Source organism: Laccaria bicolor, genomic scaffold (genome assembly GCF_000143565.1).
Source record: "Laccaria bicolor S238N-H82 LACBIscaffold_13 genomic scaffold, whole genome shotgun sequence".
NCBI classification, from domain to species: domain Eukaryota; kingdom Fungi; phylum Basidiomycota; class Agaricomycetes; order Agaricales; family Hydnangiaceae; genus Laccaria; species Laccaria bicolor.
This window is the reverse complement of record NW_001889884.1, coordinates 261,378-261,610: the sequence shown is the minus strand read 5'-3', so window position 1 is coordinate 261,610 and position 233 is coordinate 261,378.

Genomic DNA, 233 nt, shown 5'->3' with positions numbered 1-233 from the left:
TTGTCCGGCGCAGCAGATGCGATTCACACGGCGCCCACTGTCACTGATGTAGCTCCACGTTTGCCTGGCGCAGCATATGGGACTGACATGGCGCCCACCATTGCTCCATCAACTCCAGCGCCTGCTTTGAATGCACCCTCGCGGCCAAACTCGCCCATCGCAGCGAAACAGCAATCAGTGGTGGCCACCGCCACTGCTGGAGTTGCACCTGCTGCCCCTTCAGTCCCACGGCG